Below are 22,050 nucleotides of genomic sequence, written 5' to 3' on the forward strand. Positions count from 1 at the left end.
TTTTGCTGACCCTCTACTTTACCAAGCATGTCCATCTCCTGGGACTTGCCCATCCTGATAACACGTTCAAAGAACATGAGACAAAGTCTCTCCATCCTTGTTTCTAAGGAGCATTCTGGCTGTACTTCTTCCAAGACAGATTTGTTTGTTCTTCTGGAAGTCCATGATACATTCAAAATTCTTGCCAACATCATAATTCAAATTCATCAATTCTTCTTGGGTCTTCCTTATTCATTGTCCAGCTTCCACATACATGAGGCTATTGAAAATACTCTGGCTTGGTTCAGTCACACCTTAGGCCTCAAGGTGACACCTTTGCTTTTTAACATTTTTAAGAGGTCTTTTGAGGCAGATTCGCCCAAAGCAATATGTCATTTGATTTCTTGACTGCCGCTTCCATGAGCGTTGATTGTGAATCCAAGTAAAAAGAAATTTTTGGCTAAAAGCAGAAAATTTCAGAAAGATGTTTACCTGTGTTTTATTGGCTACACAAATGTGTTTGACCGTGTGGGTCATAACAAATTATGAATAACATTGTAAAGAATGGGAATTCCAGAACACTTAATTGTGCTCATGCAAAACCTGTACATCGAACAGAACAAGGGGATAACACATGGTTTAAAACCAGGAAAAGTGTATGTAAGGGTTGTGTCCTTTCACTATACTTATTCAATCTGTATGCTGAGTAAATAATCTGAAAAGCTGGACTGTGTGAAGAAGATTGCAGCTACAAGATTGGAGAAAGACTCATTAACAACCTGCAATATGCAGATGACGCAACATTGCTCACTGCAAGTGAAGAGGACTTGACGCACTTACTGATGAAGATCAAAGACCACAGCCTTCAATATGGATTACACCTTAACATAAAGAAAACAAAAATCCTCACAACTGGACCAATAAGCAACATCATGATAAATGGAGGAAAATATTGAAGTTGTGACAAGTATAGGATGAGAAAATCTTATTACACAGACCTTTATGTGAAAAAGACTTAAAGATTTGAAAAGACAAAGACCTCAATATAAGTTAATGTGGTATATAAGGCTACAAAAACTTAGGCCAAATTTAGAGGATATCAATAAAAGTAGTGTCTTGAGCAAGAAAGTTAATAGTCCCATCAGACATTTTACTGGCCAGAACAAACTGGAATATGCTTCGTTTTGGCTTCATGTCTAGGGTAAGGCAGCTAAAATGGTGAAGTGTCTGGAAACCATGATTTAAGGATGGTTGATTCTTGGAAAAGAAGAAGCCTAATGGGAGACAAGGCAACTGTCTTTGAGTACTTAAAAGGCCGTCATGTGTAAGAGGGATTTGATTTTCTATGAAACTTTATAGGCCAAATAAAGAATAAGTGCTTATAATTCAGATTAACCTAAGAAATAGATTACAAGGTAGACACGTCCAAAATTAGAATGGGCTACCCATGAGAATGCACCATCACTGAAACTTTAATTTTTTTTTATGCTGAAATGTATAAGATGGTACATTACAAAAGAAATATTAAATCACAGTTAAACATTGAATAATAACTACAATAACAAAGTCCCATGTAATTAGCACTAAGATTAATTTTTAAAGAATCAGCAATATTTTGGAAGCCCCAGTAGGATGAAAAGACCATCTTGAATGTGAATTAATCATATTTTTGTTTTTCTTATAGTTTTAGCATGCATGTAGATTTCCTTAAATGCTACACTGTTTAGTATTAATCTTTATGTAAATTAATCACGCCATATATGTTATTCTGTCTCATGGTTTTTCCTCAGGAGGAAGTTTTCGAGGCTCACTCATGCTGATTCCCATGGGAATGGTTCATTCATTTTTCACCGTGTACTTTTTTTTTTATACTACTCTGTGGAAACCCTGGTGGCGTAGTGGTTAAGTGCTACGGCTGCTAACCAAAGGGTCGGCAGTTCGAATCGCCCAAGTGCTCCTTGGAAACTCTATGGGGCAGTTCTACTCCGTCCCATACAGTCGCTATGAGTCGGAATCGACTCGATGGCACGGGGTTTGGTTGTTTTTGGTTTAGTGCTCTGTGGGTGTGGATGTATCACAATGTATTAATCCATTCTAATAATTTTTTTTTTTAATAATAATTCACATTTGAGTTGTTGTCAGTAGCTATTATATACAACACTACTAAGAACATGATTGTGTATGTTCTTGATGCACAGGGAAGAAGCTTTCAGGATTCAAGAACAAAGAGGGTATGTATCAGTTCAACTTCACTAGATAACGCCATGCTCTTTCAAAGTGATTGTGACAATTTACCTTTCCATCAGCATTTTTGTTGTTATTGTGGGCCATCGAGTCAATTCTAACTCATAGTGACCTTATAGACAGAGTGGAACTGCCCCGTAGGGTTTCCAAGAAGCAGCTGGTGGATTCGAATTGCCGACCTTTTGGTTAGCAGCCTGAGCTCTTAGCCACTGCGCCACCAGTGCTCCCTTAGCATTAGATAACAGTTTCTATTGCTCCATCTTTTGGTATTCTGGGACTTGAAAATACCATGTGGTATGCATGAAATGTTGAGTGACTTTCATACTTATGAACTTTTTTTTGGGGGGGGCGTCCATTTCTAAGATTTTTTTTTTTTTTTTTTTGGCCTATCCCTTTATTGAGTTCTTGTATTGTTATTGATACTTAAATTTAACTCTTTTTTGGTTCTTTGTTTCATAATTATCTTTTGAAATATGTCTCGTCTTTTTGAATTCTTCAAGGAGTTCTTTGTTTTGGTTTTTCGTTTGTTTCTAGCGTTTTTAATTGTGTTTTAGCTTAAAGTTTACAGCACAAAGTAGTTTCTCATTCAAAAATTTATACACAAGTTGTTTTGAGACATTGGCTGCAATCCCCAGAATGTCAGCACTCTCCCCCTTTCCCTTTACACCTGGGGTTTCCCATGGCCATTCATCCAGGTTTCATGTCCCTTCCTGACTTCTTCATGGAGCTTTTTAATGAACCCATGTCTAAATGTTACATTAGTATCATCTAGCAGATTTTTCCTTTATGATTTACTTTTACGTAACTTTTTAATGAATTTCTTTTCTACCCTGTTAATAATATATTCTCCTTTATAGTCTGCTAAAATTGTATTTTCTCCTAAAATTTAATGTTTAAGTCTTTATTCAATCTGGAATTGATTTTTGTTTGTAGTGTAAGACAGGAATTGAATTTCTTTTATTATTCTTATATAATGCTCACTGATCTGGAAAAAAAAAAAAAAACCTGTTGCCACTGAGTCGATTCCAACTCATAGGGACCCTACAGGACAGAGAAGAACTGCCCCATAGGGTTTCCAAGGATCAGCTGGTGGATTCAAACTGCTGTTCTTTTGGTTAGCAGCCAAATGGTTAACCACTGCAAAAGTCACCATTAAATAAAATTGTTTTCATATATACATGACTGCATGTGTGGACTCTCTTTTATGTTCCATTTGTCAGTGAACCTGTCACTTCATAAATACCTCATTTTCTTAGTTGCTGTAACTTTTTTAGTTTTGACATGTGGAAAAACAAGATGTTCTCATACACACACAGTAGTTGATCTTTGACAATTCAGAAGCGTGGGGTCTTAGTCTCTCGGACATTTACCATGTGATATCCCTTTTAAGATCAGTGTATCAAGCTCCATAAAAAATACAAAAATCATACTGAGGTTTTGTCAGGGATTGTTTTGAACCTACAGATCAACTTGGAGAGAACTCCCAATTGAATCTTCCTATCTAGGAACTAAAAAATGGTTGCAGCAGTACATCAACAAGGAGCTTCCAGAAATTCAGAAGAGGATGTGGAACAAGAGGGAGCACTGCTGATGTCTGATGGATCTTGGCTGAAAGCAGAGAATATCAGAAAGATGTTTACCTGTGTTTTATTGCGTGCAAAGGCATTCCACTGTGTGGATCTTAACAAATATGGATAATATTGTGAAGAATGGGAGTTCCAGAACACTTACATATGCTCATGAGGAATATGTACACAGCTCAAGAGGCAGTCATTCGAACATAACAAGTGGATATTGTGTGGTTTAAAATCAGGAAAGGTATATGTCAGGGATGTATCCTTTCACCATACTTAATCTGTATGCTGAGCAAATAATCCAAGAAGGTGGGCTATATGAAGAACGCCATTATCAGGACTGGAGGAAGACTCATTATGATGGTTAAGGTTGTGTGTCAACTTGGTAAGCCATGGTTCTCAGTAGTTTGGCAGTTACATAATGATGTAGTTTGCTAGTTATGTAATGATGTGATTTGGCAAGTATGTAATGATGTGGTTATTCTCCATTTTGTGATGTAATTACCTCCACGATGTGATGAGCCAGTCAGTTGTGAGGGCAGTTTCTGTGGGGATGTGGCCTGTACCCAACATATATGGACATTCTGGTAAAGTTCATTGGCTTTTGCTTGCTCTGGATCCTGCATCCAGCTCATCATCATCTGACCTCTGGTTTCTGGAACTTGAGCCAGCAGCCAGTCATATTGCCTGCTGATCTTGGGATTTGTTGGTCTCTGCAGCCTGTGAGCCAGGAGCCTGCCATCTAACATGCCAATCTTGGGTTCGTCAGCCCCTGCAGCTATGTAAGTCAGGAAAGGCTCCAGTCTGATGCCCATGCACTTGGGACGTGCCAGCCTCAACAACCATGTGAGCCATTTTCTCAAGAGAAATCTCTTTCTCTCTCCCTTTCTCTGTATATATATATATGCAAGGTTGTGTTATCTGCATATTGCATTATTAATGTGTATCTTAGGCTGGGTTCTCTAGAGAAGCAAAACCAATGATGACACAACCTCGTGTGCTGAAAGCGAAGAGGACTTGAAGTACTTACTGATGAAGATCAAAGACTATAGCCTTCAGTATAGATTATACCTCAACATTAAAAAAAAAAAAAAACTGGATCAATAAGCAGCATCATGATGAACAGAGCAAATATCGAAGTCATCAAGGATTTCATTTGACTTGGATCCACAATCAACACCCATGGAAACAGCAGTCAAGAAATCAAACCACATATTGCGCTGGGCAAATCTGTTGCAAAAGAGCTCCTTAAAGAGTTAAAATGCAAAGATGTCACCTTGAGGACTAAGGTGCAACTGACCCAGGGCATGTGTTTTCAATCATCTCATATGCATGTAAAAGCTAGACAATGAATAAGCAAGACCAAAGAAGAATCGATGCCTTCGAATTATGGTGTTGACAAAGAATGTTGAATACACCATGGACTGCCAGAGGAAGGAACAAATTTGTCTTGGAAGAAGTACAGTCAAAATGCTCCTTAGAACTGAGGATGGTGAGACTTGCCTCGTGTACTTTGGACGTGTTATCAGGAGGGATCAGTCGCTGGAGAAGGACATCATGCTTGGTAAAGCAGAGAGTCAGCAAAAAAAGAGGAAGACCCTCAATGAGATGGATTGACACAGTGGCTGCAACAACGGGCTCATACATAGCAATGACTGTGAGGATGGCGCAGGGTTGGGCAGTGTTTCGGTCTGTGGTACGCAGGGATGCTATGAGTTGGAACTGACTCTACAGCACCTAACAACAACATCTAAGAATATTTTTTAGGTTATTTTTAATGCCTTTCAATAACATAATGTTTTTATCATAGAAATTTTAAACTCTTTTTGTTATATTTATTCAGCAATGCATATATCATACTTCTTCGTTGTTTTTTAATAGGACATTTGTATGAAGTACCTCTTGTGCACGACGTCATGTCCTCTTTTTATCAATTTTCATTTCATCCTTGCTGTAAAGACTATTTCTAAACGAACAGCAATCAGCTCCATTCATTTGCAACCTTATAGCATAGCCCTTTGGTTCACACACCATATTGGCTAGTACTTGCCCAGGGGTTTCTCTGACACCACAGTGGGGGATACTCGTGGAAGCTCCTTCACAATCCTATATATGCAGACTGAGAGTGCAAAGGAGTTAGTACTTGTGCACCCATCCTTGATCACTGGGGGACAGGGACAAACGGATAAAAGTTTCCCCCTTTCATACCACAGAAGGATGTTTTTGAGCTAGATATTATAAGCTCCTCAGAAGATCCTGTGGCCAGCTCAATAACACAGACTGATCTTGGCTTTCTTCTCTTTCCTATTTATTCCTCCATCTATCACAACTGCTGCCTGGAATCACATTCTCAAATTCTCCCAAAAAAAACCATTGTCGTCTAGTCGATTCCGACTCATAGCGGCCCTATAGGACAGAGTAGAACTGCCCCATAGGGTTTCCAAGGAGCGCCTGGTGGATTCGAACTGCTGACCTCTTGGTTAGCAGCCATAGCACTTAACCACTACGCCACCAGGGTTTCCTATTCTCAAATTACGTACCTGCATAAAAGCCTTTGTTTTCAGGTTATGACAGTATTTTTAAATTATATTTTCTCATTGTTGCTAATGCTACTATTTGAGTTGCAAGTTTTAAGGGCTATATTTACATTATCTGTTTTAATTCTCACAATATTAAGCAGTTATGTTATCATACCTAACAACAGTTATCATCGAGTTGATTCCAACTCATGGAGACCACATGCATGTCAGAGTAACACTGTGCTCCACAGAGTTTTCTACGGCTGACTTTTCAGAAGCAGATCACCAGGACTTCCTTCCAAGGTGACTCTGTGTAGACTGCCCAAAAAAAAAAACCTCCAAATTTTTGGTTAGCAACAGAGCACATTAACTGTTTGCACCACCCAGGGATATATATAACAATAAACTTCAGTATATTGACTTTCATATCCAGCACTGTTATTAAACTCAAATGAATTTTAATACAATTTCTATAGATTCTTTAGAATTTTCTATGTAAAGAATCCTGGACTTGGTCCTAATATAAAAGGAAATGCTTTTAACATTTCATATTTAAATATGATGCCTACTGCGGGATTTTTAGAGTTCTTCTGTATTAAGTCAAAAAAAGTCCTTTTTATTCCCACTTTCTTATGAATTTTTATATTCAATGGATACTCAATTTCACCAAACGCCTTCTTTTTCTTATTTATTAATTTGACATTTCATTTTCTCCTTTAGCCTGCTAATGTGATTTTCTTAATTCATGTTAGACCAATACACTATCATTGGATTCCTGAGATAAATGTCATGTTGGCCATGATTATCTTTTCTATATACCACACAATTTCATTTGTTAATATTTGGTATCAATGTATATTAATGAAATTGGACTAGTAGCTTTTAGTAGTCTTGCCTGGTATTTGGTATCAAGGTAATATTAACCTCGTTAGGTGAGTAGGAGAATAATCTTGAGTTTATACGAGTTTAGGATTATCTTTTCCTTGAAAATTTAGCATAACTTCCTATGAAGCCATTTGGGCTTAGTGCATCTTTTGTGGAAAGATTTTTAAACTCTGATTTGATTTTCTTTCTGACAGTATGATTAGTTATATTTCTTTTTAAGTAAACTCCAGAAGTTGTATTTTTCTAGGAATTTATTTCATTTAGGTTTTCAAATTTTTTGGTACAGGTTGCAAAATGTCTCCCTATTCATTTTTTATATTGTTTATATTTTCATTTTTACCTTATTTTTCTTGATGAATCTTGTCAGTGGTTCGTATAATTTATTAATCTTTTCAAAGAACCAGCTTCTGGTTTTGTTGATCCTTACTATCTTTCCTCATTTTCTATTTTATTAATTTATGTTCTTATTTGTATTAGTTCTTCCTTTTACTTTTTAAGGGTTACTGTTCTAACATTTTACATTGGATGCTTAAGATGCTTGTCTCATTAATTTTGAGCCTTTCTTCTTTTTTAATGTACCCGTTTAAGGCTAATAATTTCCCTGTAAGGACCACTTTAGCTGAATAACAAAGTTTTAACAGTAGAATTTTTATTATTATTAGATTCTAAGTATTCTCTAAATTCCATTACAATTTATTCTTTAATGCTTTAGCTTATTTAGTTATATATATATATATATACATTTAATTTTCAAGCATTTTTTTTTCTATTTTTAAGGGTTAATGACCTCTAACTTAATGGCTTTATTGTCAGATGTTGCATGTAGGGTATTAATCCTTTGAAATTTGTCAATGCTAGCTTTATGGCCAGTTTTCATAAATACTTCAAAAGAGCTTGAAAAGAATGTTTGTAATTCAATTACTGGATACAGTTATTGGATGCAGTGTTTCATATAGGCAAATTAGATCAATTTTGCTGTTCAAATCTTTCCCATATCTTTAGATATATAAGTACCTTAGTCTGCTTGTGCTATTACTGACAGGGAGATGATAAGTTAAAATCGCCAAACTTGACGGTGCCATGTGTCGATTTCTCCTTGCAATTCTGTACATTTTTTATTCAAAAATTTGAGGTGCTGTAATTATGTACATACAAATTGAGAATGTTTTAACTTCTTGATGAGCCTAGCCTTTTGTCATTTTGTAGTGATTCTCAATATCACAAGGATTTCTTTTTGCCTTCAGGTCTGCTTCAGATGATATTGACATTCCTATGCAGTTTTCTTCTAGCTAGTATTTTACTGGAAATTCACTGAAGTTGAATGACTGGCCCAAGTTCACACAGATAATTCACAAAAGTAGAGCTAGGGACCAGGCTTCCAGACTCCCAGGCCAGCTCTCTTGCAGTGCCCTAATAGAAAGAGCACAGTGTGGTCCAGACAGCAGGAGAGAGTCAAAATGAAATGAATAACACACACCAAGGAGCACTGGAGAATAACAGGTATAGCTATGGAGAAATAATTCAGGCAATCAAAGCTAGCCACAGTGTTTGGATTTTATGACAAGGGTGCCATAATAAAGTAGGATTTTCGTGATGCAACAGTTAAGCACTTAGTTGCTAACTGAAAGGTTGGCAATTTGAACCCACCCAGTGGCTCCATGGGAGAAAGACTTGGTGATCTGCTTCTGTAAAGATTACAGCCTAGGAAACTCTATGGGGTAGTTCTACTCTGCCATGTGATATCACTAGAAATCAAAAATCAACTTGATAATACCTGACACAACAACAGACTTTCAGCAATATTCAGGGGAAGAGAGAGGAGGAAAAAGACCATGTAGAAGAATCCTTGCCCTCCAAAACCAGTATAAGGTAATGAGAACTTGAATCAAGGTCATGGGAACGAAGAGGAAAGGGTAGATTCCAGAGTCATTTTATGGAGGAAATGACATACCACAAGGGCTTAGTATGTTGGAGATGAAAGAAATTGGAGAGTCAAAGATAATACCTCATTAATGTTTTCACTTCCCTGACAACCGAAGTATTTTTTTTGGTTAGAAACCACAGTTAGGAAATAAGAGCTGGCTTAGATGAGGAAAGGAAAGGATGAGTTTTCTCTCAAAGATATGAGTCGGGTATTTCTAGTACATGATGAAAATATCAAGCCAAGAACAGATTCAGATACATAGGATTTTTTTTTTTTTTAATGAGGAGTAGGGACTATTTGCATAAAAATTTTGTTGAATCTTTATTTCAGGCTCTGTGTATCTTAAACATAGCTGTATTTCTTGAACATCAAGTATTATCATTTTTTGCCCAAATTTTAAAATTAAAAACTGCCAGATTTTTATTACTGCCAGATTTCTACAATTGATATCATGGATAATGGATTCATGGATAAACTCAACCCAGAGAGCTTTCTAGGAGAACTGTCATATTCCAGGTCATTCTTGAGCACCTCTGTATTAAGTAACTAAGGTTTATTGCTACAGACCTTTGAAATTACTCGTAGACCTCCTCTTAAAGTATTGACAAAGCTCAGCCATATTTAATTCACAACCATTAAGATCAAAGCATTAAGTGGTACGTCTGCTTGTGTAATTATTGATAATGCTAGAAAACAGCTTTGTGAATTTGGTCACAATGAACTCTGAGGGAATAGGTTCTGGGAGCTTTCTTCTCAGAAGTTTAAAAAAACTATGCTCAACCCAGTGAATTTTTTTTTTTCAGTAAGTTTAGTTTTGTTTTTTGTTTTTCCAACTGGATGTAATAAAAATGTCTGAGATTTCGCTACGTAATATGATCTTCTTGGAAGGGTCAATACTAATGTTTTAGGCCAGTTCGACAGACTTAAGTTCAACTCTGGAATTGTGTAAGTTCCAACAGAATTGTACAAATCCACCGGAAAGAGCCAGCATCTGTCCATAGGTTATTTATGTTCAGCCTTTCCACTGGTAGAACAGGCAGCCCTGGAGGAATCACTTAGTTGTCTGAACGTCAACTGTAGGATGCTTAGATGCCCTAAAATCACAAATTCAAATCCCAAAAGGCCTGCTCAGTCCTTGCAACAAGATACATTCATGGAGTGTAATGCTGTCTGCTGTGGAGAGCTTTAGGATGAGACTGTTGTATTAAAACAGGACAGACAGAACTTTAGTTTTGAAGATGCTATCTCATTTTTGGTAACACTAGAAGCTTGTCTTAGTGTGCTCAGCCAATATTTCTGGGACTCAGCTGAAAACTTGGAGCCACTGAAAATTTGGCTAAATATCTCTAATCTCAGATTAATAATAAACTATGTATTTATTTAAAATTACAAAATACATGTCAAGAGGAAATAAAGGGCTTCAGAAATGTCTCTGTATAATAGAACTAGAAGACTGCCTGTTCTTGGAGTTTCCACCTCTAAACTTCATACAGAACCATTTCCCAAAATTTCTGTAAATATACAGTTCTTTAAAGTATTTCTTTGTATGTTTGCTTCACCAAGAACTCTGCTACCTGTCTACATTCACCTTGAAGCACCATTTCTTACTGCACTCAACCTTTTTTCATTTGAGAATGAATGGGGTGTCAATAGGACCAAATACACAAAGTTCTCTAAGATCTCTCTCTGAGTAGTTTCATGTGTAGTTCCCACTACTCAGACCATCCTCTCCTATACTCTTTTAGAAAAATCCTAAATCCTCTTAGCAGAGTTGTCACTTGTTCCAGAAAACCTTCTTTCCTAGTTGTCTTTCTCTTACTTAAATCCTCTCCTCTACTTTGGCTGGATTAGAACCTTCCCCTGACTTTCAGTCACCTTTGTTTCCTTCTAACTTATCAATACGTCTTTTCAATATGTCTCTTCCTTTAGCAAGAGGTTCTTGTACACCAATTGCCTCATTTGCATCTATAGTACCAGGACCTAGTTTAGTAAATACTTCTTGAGACATATACAATGAACCTCTGATAAACTGTTTGTTTGCACTCACTTGGCAGATGTACGAAACAAATGTGATGTTTTCTTTTAAGGTTTTTACCAAATTGCATTCATCCATTCATTCGTCCATTAAAAATACTGAGATCCTGCTATGTGTCTGACACTTTAGGCCCTGAGACAGAGAGAGGAACAAATCGAAAAGGGTCCCTCTCAAAAGAGTTTATATTCTGTTGGGGGAGGTATACCATAAAGTAAACTGAAGAAAAAAAAAGTAAATCCACAATATAATGTCAGTTAGTGTCATGGACTATTAAAAAGTAAATGAATAAATTAGAGCCAGGGATAGAAAGTGAATGTGTGCAGTGGAGTGGGAATGGGAGTGGGGGGCCTCAGGGACGGGCCTTCTGGCCTGAATGATGTGAGTGAGTGAGGACAAGGCAAGGAGGGAAGAGCATCCCAGATAAGACAACAGCAAATACAAAAGTCCTGGATGTAAGTGCATTCGATGTGCTTGGAGAACAGCAAGGAGCCAGTGTGGCTGGAGCAGAGGCAGTGAGGAGTAGGGAAGAGGAGGTGGATGTGAAAGGTGGATCTGGAGGGTCATCGGACCATCCAGAGACTTATAGGCTATTAGGGACTTTGCATGGAATGTGGATGTGAAGGGAAGTCATTTGTGTCTCTGACTTTGATCAGGGACATAATGCAATCTGATTTATATTTTACAGGGATCACTCTGGCTCCTAGGTGGAGACAGAATGTAGAGGACAGAGAAAATTGTTAGGAAGCTATTGTGGGAATCCAGGCAAGAAATGATGGTGGCTTTGGCTAAGGTAGTAACAGTGGAGGTGGTGACAAGTAGTCAGATGTCAGTTGTATTTTGAAGCGGGGAAAATAGAATTGGCACTTATTATTGTGAAGTTTCTGGGTACTGTGAAGTTATGGTTTTAAGTTTATTACAAAGTAAACTAGGATCAGGTTGATGGCATGATTAATCATAACAGTAACAACACAGGTACACATGTCCGCACACATATCCCAGTTATAACTAATGACACAACATGGATGAAGTCCGTGGTTTCGTCTGATCTGGGGCTATAGGCACTATTTCCAGATGCTATGGCAATCTGTGACTCAGGATTCACCTCACAATTGCACAGCAATTGTTCCAGATGATCTAGTTCTGGCTGCCTCTACCCAGCTTACAAGTCTACAATGACAGTTTGTCAGCCCTCTCTTCACAAATGCATTGCCCTGTGTGAGCCTGAACGTTAGCTTGTCTGTGAGGTTTTTTCTCTCTCTCCACCATCACAAAACTGTGGTTTGGTACCCCCCAAGAAAGCCTGGGTTGCCCCAAGCTTTATGCCTGCAATAAAATGGAAAGAGAAGTTTGGGGTTTGAATCCTGACTCTGCCACCTACTGGTTGGTAAACTTGGGGAAGTTGCTCAACCTCTCTGAATCTGTTCCCTCAATTCTGAAATGCAGAAGATAATAAACTTCAAGGGATGCAACAAATATTCCTTTTCCCACCTCTTGCCTCCTGTGCTTTAGGACCTCATTCAGAGTCATGTCCAGAAAACGAAGGCATCAAGGTAACACAGGGAAGACCATCAACTGGAACATTCACTGCACATCTAAACCACATCTGAGGTTGGAATCTGCCTCTGGTCCAAACACCTTTAAAACCCATTGCTGCTGAGTCAGTTCCAACCCATAGCAACCCTATAGACAGAAAAGAAATGCACCATAGGATTTCCAAGGCTGTAATCATTTTTTTTTTTTTTTAATCATTATGGAAGCAGACTGCCACATCTTTCTCCCATGGAAGAGCTGGTGGGTTTGAACCACCAACGTTTGGTTAGCAGCCAAGTGTTTAACCACTGTACTACCAGGTCATCTTCCAAAGACCTTTAGTTTGGATCAATTTCTGACTGCAGTGGCATCACTGGGATTGTTGCTGTCTCTGTAATGAAGACCACACTTGAGTTTCCATTAAAATCCTTGGCACTATTGAGGGTAATAATACTCTCAGCATGGCAAACCACAAATACAAATGATGTCTGAGAAAGAAGGCACCACACCGAGACTTTTTCCAAGATTTGGCAAGTCAGATTCTTTACACCTCCCTCTTGGTCACTGAAGAGCTAAGGCCATTTGAGTTCCATTGATTTTAAAGTAGTGTTTTAGGATAAAGGCTAAAATTGCTCCAGTGGGAGGGAGGGTAGGAGAGGGCAGACAAGAGCAGAGGGCTGAGAGTTGAGCAGTGTGTCAATACAAACAGAATGGAAACATCAGCAGACACTGGGGGCAAATTACTTTCATGTATAGAAATAACATTGCAATAAAAGAGACTGATAGATGCTTACACAGCTGTGGTTATTAGGGCAACATAATGGCATTTGTTCAAAGAAAATAGCAGAGCAGGAGCAGGCTCAATATGACAGGCTTTCAGACCTTACCAACAATAGAAAAGGGACAAGAACCAGATAAGGATAAAATAATCCAAGGAAAAAGAATGAATATTGAGCCCTGAGTTGATGGGATGAAGTGAGCGTGATGTCACGATGGTTTTAAGAAGGTTGCTTTTCTGGTCTATAAGGTTTATTCTAAATGTCTAACAGGTTAACAGTTTCACAGCCTGTACACAATCAACTTACTTGCTTTGTATCTAGTTGCATGAGATTAGAAATTTGCAATGTGTAACTATAGGGTCACTATGAGTTGGAATTGATTCGACGGCACTGGGTGTGTTTGTTTTTTTAATGACCGGTGTCAGAATGGAGATAGAGCATGCAAAAAGTTGATAATTTGTCTTTTAAAAAGAGATGTCGTAGATAATGTAACCTAAAATAGTGTGTCCTATACGGTTGCTATGAGTCAGAATTGACAACAATGGGTTGTTTTTTTTTTTTTAGTAATCCTTTGAAATGTATAATTTCTATAAGCATATTATCAGAAACAGTGGCAAAGAATAGAATAAAATAAGTTTGTTTTTCTTCTGTTGACATCATCTTTCAGCACAGCACCTCAATCAAATCCTGGTTCTCTCTCCTCAAGAAATGATACGTTTTCTTCCCTTTCGTGAACAGATTTTGCCTGAGCAACAGAATTTGGTGTTCATAAACACACTTTTTGCTTTCATAAGAAAGATCACTACCTTTATTTCCTTCTTGTCTCAGCCTGAAATGTGGTCCTGGAATTTTACACGTGGAAAGTGCCAAGGGAAGAGACAAGTTCACTTACCATAGAAAGTTGAATATTATCATATAATAATTATTACATAGTTATTTTTACAAAGTTGTAACAAAAGGAGTAATCTATGGCTATTGTTTAAAAAAATTAATGGCATTACCAGCCAACCAACTCTAATTCAATGAATGCCATATCCCATTGACTATAATCCCTTGGTTATATCTTATGCAAAATGTATTTCAGGTCCTGGCACCCACTTAAAAATTTCTTCGCTCTTCCGAGCCTGACAGCCTGCTGGTAATGGAGGAGTTAACCAAGAGTTTGTAAAGCCTGAAGGCTTTATAGTTTCATGTGTTTCTTTTTACTCAACAGAAGGAGGCCTTGAGAAGGTCTGACTGATGTTTGTGATAATTACATTTAGAGATTAAAATAATTTAGGGTTTCAAAAGGTGTAAAATTTCTACACCATATTGGGCCTCACATGATTATTGGCCTCTTTCGTATCATTTTAGCCGGGTGCTGAAATCCATTTGATGTGAATGTAACAGTCATTTTAATGGATACTGTTAATTCCTCGTTTTCAGCATAATAGATAAAGGGGATTTTAATTAAATTCATTGTGTGAGCACTTATCGGGGGTAGAAAGGTTCATAGAATTATTATTTTTCTGGCATGACATGTAAAAAACATTGGAAAATACAGGGAAGAGAGCAGCACCAGAGTGTGACTGGCATTAGAAGTCAGGCCAATTTCATCTTCTCTGTAAGTAATGTGGCAAGCTTCAAACCACCCCAAAAAAGCGATGCCTTGAAACTATAGCTTCCGTAAAGGACTAGTACGACCTAACATCGTTGCTTTCTCTCTTCTTCAAACCTAATGGAACTCTTAAAGATCAGAGTTCAAGTTTCCCCAGGCACCAAAAGTCACCATGGAAAGACAAACTCTAGGTCCCTTAAGTCAGTCTGAAATCTGGCAAGAAATATCAGAGGCTTTTTTTCCCAGTAGCTCCACTTCCTGTGCCAGCTCAGAATATCATAAGAACAGCCTCTCCCTGGGCATTTTGGGACACTCCTGGTTATAATCCCCGGCTGACTGAAGGGCTCAAAAAGTCATTGGTCGTGTTGCAAAGGAGCTATGATGTCATGGACGGTAGCATTCAGGGAATGAAAAGTCCGTCAAGAAGCGCTGAGATGCTGAGCTTATTTTGGTGGGAAAGGAAAGCCTGAATTATTCATTTAATAGAATTTTTACAACATACTATTGATTGACCAACTGTCTTTGGGTCATTAAGCCCACAAACTCTGCCCTTAGCTTGCTACTCACAAACATATGTCATAAATTCCTCAGCGCTGTTAGACTACATTCAAACAGCATAATCATTAAATTTAAAAATATACTGGGTGCTTTCAATGAACAGAAACCAGTTATGAGCACTTCCAACTAGTTTAACAATAAACAAACTCTACAACAAATGAACCCAGTACACTCCTACCCAACCAATAAAACTTTGGGGTCAGGATATAAAATTAAATAGTATATAGTATAAAAACCAAACCAAGCCTGCTGCTGTCGAGTCGATTCCAACTCATAGCAACCCTAAAGGACAGAGTAGAACTGCCCCACAGAATTTCCAAGGAGCGCCTGGTAGATTTGAACTGCTGACCTATTGGTCAGCAGCCCTAACACTTCACCACTACACCACCAAGGTTTCCAGTAAATATAGTATAGTATAAAAAAACAAAAAAACAAACCCACTGCCGTTGAGTCGATTCTGACTCATAGCGACTCTATAGGACAGAGTAGAACTGCACCATAGAGTTTCCAAGGAGCTCCTGGAGGATTCGAACTGCCAATCTCTTAGCAGCCGTAGTTCTTAACCACTATGCCACCAGAGTTTCCTAGTATAGAAAAAAAACAAAAACCCAGTGTCATCTAGTCGATAGCATATATATACGTGTGTGTGTGTTTCCTAGTATAGTATAGCATATATATGCACACGAGTATGGGTGTGTCAAACAAATATATATATTTAATATGGATATACGAATAGTTTTCTCTGGTGAAGAGTTACAAGAAATTTTGTTTTCTTTGACATGTAACTATATTATAATAATAATTTATCTTTACAATTTTCTGTATTTAAATGCTTTTTTTTACCTTTAATTAACCTTTCAAGTAAATATCTGCACAAATGCCTTGAAAAATTGAGATGAGAGGAACTAACATATACAAAAATCTCTTCTCTCTCTTTCTCTTTAGATGGATGGACAGATGGATGAATGTATAGATAGATAGAAACACACTCACCCCCACATACTGTGTATATATCACTTTTCTCAGATCAAGACTAGTTACTCCTGCCCACAGCACCTACTCTAACAAATTCTCTAGGATTGAGAAGCAGTTGTTGGTAAGGAAGGTGAAAAACGTAACTGCATCACATTGCTTAACTTTCCCAAGTTTAAGCGGAGGTGGTTTTAATATCCATTTTTACTGAGCATTCTTAGGGAGAGAAAGGGACACCACTTGCCTCTCTCCTACCCTTCCATTCCTAAACTGAACTCCATAATCTCTCTCTTCCTTTCATGATTAGAATTTCAAGGGTACTTCTTGCCTCGACCTCCTTAACAGCATTTCCCAGTCTTTATCTTATGACTTCAACCTCTCATCCACTAATTCCTTAAAATTCTTCTCCCAAAAAGTCACCAAAGACTTCCTAACTACTCAATTCAAATATCATTTTTCATTTCTCATCTTCTTTGATCCTTCTGCTATCTTTGACACTTTTGACTTTTTCCTCGTTTTTTAGAGACCAAAGGCAAACTGTTTTTTGTTTGTTTTTTAATTCAGCACCTTTGTCTTTCTCTAATTTCAATGGCTGTTCTTTCATCAATTTTAGCACCCACTCTCACTCTCTTTCTCCCTCTTTGTCCTCCTCCTACTCCTCATGTGAAAGCCATTTCCAAGTCTGTTTCCAATCTTCATGTTATCTAATTCAGCAAATGTTAATTAAGAACATACTACTTATTTGGCACTGTGCTAGACACTGGGCGTGCAAAGATCAACACGCATGAAGAAACTTGCACACTAATACAAAAATTAAAAATATTTTAAAATGGAGTCAAATAGGGCAATAAAGTGTTATAGGTGCCGGGATAAAAGTATGGACTGAAAACACAGCAGGGATACAAAGAATAAAGTGGCCTTTCGATTCTACTTGAAGAAGAGTCAGGAAGAGTTGAGTCTTGTAGAACATACTAAACAGCTTAAACTTTTTAGACTTCATCCCATGGAAGAAGGGAAGCTGGAGAATTTTAAGCAAGGCAGTATCACAGATTCATACTTTAGAGAAAGTATTGAGAGTCATGAAATAAATGGAAGAATACTCAATCAGAGATAAGGGACATTGTCACAACACGGTTGTTGGCCAGGTAAGAGTGGGTATGGGCTTGAACTAAGGTAGTATCAGTAAGAATGGAAAAGAGGAGATGGAGAAGAGAAAGATGAAAGAGTTAGAATATTTAGGATTTGATGCTGATTCATACAGGAGAGAATGCAATTCAAGATGACTCCCAGGATTCTGACTTTGTTTTCTGAATGCGTGATGCTAAAGCAACGTTCTACAAGTAGGCAATACAGGAGGAGGAATATGTGGTGGGTGAGACTGTGGGCTGGACATTAGACATGCTGAGAAAAAGACAGCCTGAGTATATGATTATATCAGAAACATAGAAGAAATACTTAGGGAGAATGAACAGAATGAGAAAAATGGTGAAAGTGCTAATAATTCCTTTACACTGACTTATACATTTTTTTCATTCTCCCTAAGTGTTTCATCTATGTTTCTGATATAATCATATGCTCAGACTATCTCTTTTTTTACTTATAAGTCTCAAATCTATATTTCCAATTAAGAGCATGAACTTAGGATCCATCTAAATAATACTTCATGGAATTGCCTAACATACCTCAATCTTTTAATCTCAATGTATCTAACATCCAACCAACCATCTCGCCTACCACATATTCCTCCTCCTGTATTGCCTATTTGTAGAATGAGGCTTTAGCATCGTCCCTTCAGAAAACAAAGTCAGAATCCTGGGAGTCATCTTGAATTGCATTCTCTGCTGTATGAATCAGCATCAAATCCTATAGGTTCTAACTCTTTCATCTTTCTCTTCTCCATCTCCTCTTTTCCATCCTTACTGATCCTGCATTAGTTTAAGCCCACATCCACTCCTACCCAGCCAACAACAACTGGGTCCTAATAGTGGGAACCCTGGAGGCACAGCGGTTAAGAGCTGCAGCTGCTAACCAAAATGTCAGCAGTTTGAATCCACCATGTATTCCTTTGAAACCCTATGGGGCAGTTCCACTCTGTCCTATAGGGTCCTTATAAGCCAGAATCCAGTTTGTGCTAATGAGTTTTTGGTTTAAATGGTGAAAAGAAGAAAAGTCAGCAAAGAAGATTAAGCAGGAGAAGTCATTAATTTGATAAACCCATCTGCACTGGCAGTCATATTCTGTTTTCCTCTTGCTACAACTTACAAAGTATCGTGCTAGTATTTCCTACCCTCTCAAGCAGGCTTGTAAATAACTGAAAAATCCATCAGTGATTCAGCCTCTTTTCTAAGCTCCTTAATAAACCAAAACCAAACTTGTTGCAATCTAGTCAATTCCAACTCACAGTGACCTTATATGACAGAGTAGAATTGCCCCATAGGGTTTTTAAGGAACAGCTGGTGGATTCCAACTGCGGATCTTTGATTAGCAGCCGAGCTCTTAACCACTGTGCCATCAGGTCTCCAAACTCCTTAATAAGACACTGTAAATCTGATTCATCTATTTTTTCCAGATTTTCTATCATAACTGTCTCACATAGCCCCTGATTTGATTACATAACCAATCAAAATGACTCTTTTCTTTGAACTTTGTGTTCACTGCTCTACCTTTATGCTTTTATTCATGATATTCCCTCTTCCTCAAATTCCTGAATCCCCCACACCCAGCATCTCCACCAGCCATCACTCATCATTATTACATATGGCTTAGGAGAAGCTAAAAACAGGTCAAATTGGAGTATTTAGCAACAAAGAGAAAAGGAAAGAGAGGATTAGTATTTATTCATCGTCTACTAATGTGCCAAAACAATGCTAGGCTGTGTGTGTGTGTGTAAATAAATCTCATTTAATCCTCACAACAACCCTAAAACCAGTTTCCATAGAGACAGCTCCAACTTACAGCAACTCATGAGTGTCAGAATAAAATCAGGCTCCACAGGGTTTTCAAAGTAGATTGTCAGGCCTTTCTTCTGAGGTGTCTCTGAGTGAACCTGAACCTCAGACCTTCCCATTAGCAACCAAGCACTCTAACAGTTTGTACCACCTGGGGGCTCCACTACAACCTAGAAGGTCCCTTTTATAGATGAAGATATTGAAACTCATTTATTTACTTAATAAATATTTATCAAATGCCTATTATGTGCCAGGTAAACAATGATGAAAAAAACAAAGTTGCTACCTACAAGAAGAGTTAACAATAGTGGGAATAATGGGAGAGACATATGTTAAGATATGGTAATGTAAGTAAATATATACCATATTTCTACATGAATAATGCCTGCCTTCTGTTTGTTTGCCAACCAATCCCTTCCCTGATGAGGTAATTTTATAAGTGCACTGTGCTAATTTTTTTTTACAGCAATGTGTAAAAAAATTAGCATAGCAACTTATGAAAATACTTTGCAAGGGAAGGGAGGAATTGGCAAACAAATGTAGAAAGCATGCGTTATTTGTGTAAAAATACAGCAATGGCTGATTGAAATAAGAGCCATAAAGTAAAAGGTCAGGAAGCTCACTCTGGGAAGGAGGCTCCTTTTCTAAGGAAGACATATTTAAGCTGAGACCTTAAGGATAAATAGTCAGGTGAAAGGAGGGAAAACATGTCAAAGGAAAGAGCCTATATGAAGTGTAAGAAACTTACAAAAGGCCAAAGAGGCTAGAGAAGCGTTAAACCCAAACAAAAGCCCTTAGCCAACCGTAAAGAAGTGCTCTGTGAGGCTGAAAAAGAAGGCAGAGACAAGATTATGCATGTCTTTATAGGCCATGTTAAAGAATTTAGATTTTACTCAAGAGCAATTAAAAATGATTGAAGGATTTTAAGCAGCAGAGTTACAAAAGACCAACATTAAAAAGAATTAGACAAGCTAAATAAATAAAGCCATCCAGCTCATAAATGGCAGAGCAAAAGAATAAACACCAGGTCTGATACCCAACCATTTGCAGAAAGTTTATAGTCTGAATCTGAGCTTATTAGCATAATTTAAGAGATATGGCCACTCTGGCTTGGCTAGGTTTGTTTCAACCAGATTCTGATGCTCTTTGTTCAAACAGAAGCTGTCATGGATTGAATTATGTCCCCCAAAAAAAGTGTGTTATCAATTTGGCTGGGCCATGATTCCCAGTATTGTGTGATTTTCCTATGTGTTGTAAATTCTGCCTCTGTGAAGTTAATGAGGGAGGATGGGCGGCAGTTGTGTTGGTGAGGCCAGATTCAGTCTATAGGACTGGACTGTGTCTTGAGGCAATCTCTTGAGATACAAGGGAGAGAAGCAAGCAGAGAGACGGGTGAACCTCATACCACCAAGAAAACAGTACTAGGAGCAGAGCACGTCCTTTGGACCCAGGGTCCCTGCATGAAGAAGGTCCTGTTCCCGGGGAACATCGATGAGAAGTCTGACATAGAGAGACAGGCTTCCCCTGGAGTGGATGTCCTGAATTTCAACTTTTAGCCTACTTTACTGTGAGAAAATAAACTTCTCTTAGTTAAGCCATCCACTTGTGGTATTTCTGTTATAGCAGCACTAGATGACTAAGACAGAGGCTTAGCTGAAAATCTCCTTAATGACATAAAAGATTTCTCTTTACCATATGGAACCCTAGCAAGATAGGGCCATCTTTCAAGTCAGCCCTCAATAAAGGTAAACTTGTCTGCCTTTCAACTCAATGTTATACCTTAGAAAGATGCTTGTGGCTCAACAATTTGGAATGGTGCTGGTGTTAAAATTAGGCCTCTTGGTATTATGGCTTATTTGATGGTTATTTAAATGGAACGAGCTCCTCTGGTTCATTGCTATGGTGTATTTTGCAAAACTTGAGACCTAACCAGATGTTCAAACTGACTTAGAAAGAGGAACGAAAGGGGGCCTTGAAGATATTTGCAAAACTAGGATAAGAAAGTCTAGAAGAAAAATGGGTAAAATCATAATAATCTTAATTGGGAGGAGGGGTGAAGAAGGAATGGCAACAGTGGAGCTGAAAATTGATTTAAAGAGCAATATGGAGGGAAAGAAACTGGGGAAGAAGGAAGAGGTAATTTCCCTCACATTGTCTAGGTAAAGAAAAGGAGAGTTTAGATTGATTGATATGAGGTCAAGGTATGAGACTCAGCTGGGTATTTTGGAAGTCTGACCTCCAACTTTCCACCTTCATCTTCCTGTTTGAAATGTGGACACACAAGCTAGAATTACAGCTACTTTGGGATTATATATAACTTTTAATTCTAGTGAATGGATATATGACTGGTCTAGGTGGTAGATACATATTTTTGTATATTTGAAGTATTTTCTAATTCTTAAAAAAAATTGTTTTGATGGGCTGAAACACTATTACATGAAACGTACCCATCAATTACAAGATATTTCACAATTCCAAGAATAATAACAAACGAGGAAAAAAAAAA

The sequence above is a fragment of the Loxodonta africana genome, chromosome 10, assembly GCF_030014295.1.
Source record: "Loxodonta africana isolate mLoxAfr1 chromosome 10, mLoxAfr1.hap2, whole genome shotgun sequence".
Taxonomy (NCBI): domain Eukaryota; kingdom Metazoa; phylum Chordata; class Mammalia; order Proboscidea; family Elephantidae; genus Loxodonta; species Loxodonta africana.